The sequence below is a fragment of the Penaeus monodon genome, chromosome 24 (genome assembly GCF_015228065.2).
Source record: "Penaeus monodon isolate SGIC_2016 chromosome 24, NSTDA_Pmon_1, whole genome shotgun sequence".
Taxonomy (NCBI): Eukaryota; Metazoa; Arthropoda; class Malacostraca; order Decapoda; family Penaeidae; genus Penaeus; species Penaeus monodon.
This window is the reverse complement of record NC_051409.1, coordinates 24,184,542-24,185,163: the sequence shown is the minus strand read 5'-3', so window position 1 is coordinate 24,185,163 and position 622 is coordinate 24,184,542.

Here is a 622-nt window from a genome sequence, read left to right as displayed (position 1 = left end):
ACATACTGCGTATCCGCGTGATCACATTTATGCAATCACATGCACTCACACCCAAGTGGGCGTCCTGCAGATAGTACTTAAACGATTTTGCATCTGTGCAGGAGCTAATGCTTTAAATGCATGTCTGGATTCAAATTTCCTAATGAAGAATTATGGGGAAATTACTTTCTGCAAGTGCGAATGCCCTCTACGTTTTGGTAGATTTTATTCAGTTAGTATCACTTTACTAAATCTTATATTGCAAACTGGATCTTAAAATTGCATGCACATATTTCATGTAGGTGTCAAGATAAAAACAAATGAGAAAAAAAATAATAACAATTAATGGTATTTTGGATATTTTAGACATATACTGTCAGTATAAGAAAAATCATTTTTTTTAATGGCGTTTTTTTTCGTATTTTTTAAAAGGGTGCACGCGCGAGTTGCAGCTGCCCTGGTCGCAGACTGCACGAGGACGATTTCGTGATAACTCACACCTTCGCTCATGGGATCCGTTGGCGACCAACACCTATTCGCCCACAAACCCGAGACGCTAAATTCAAAGGCCATGATCTTCCCTACGAATTTCAAATGATGTAGTTCCATGGCCACTCGTCACCAGTGGATGCCATAATAATAA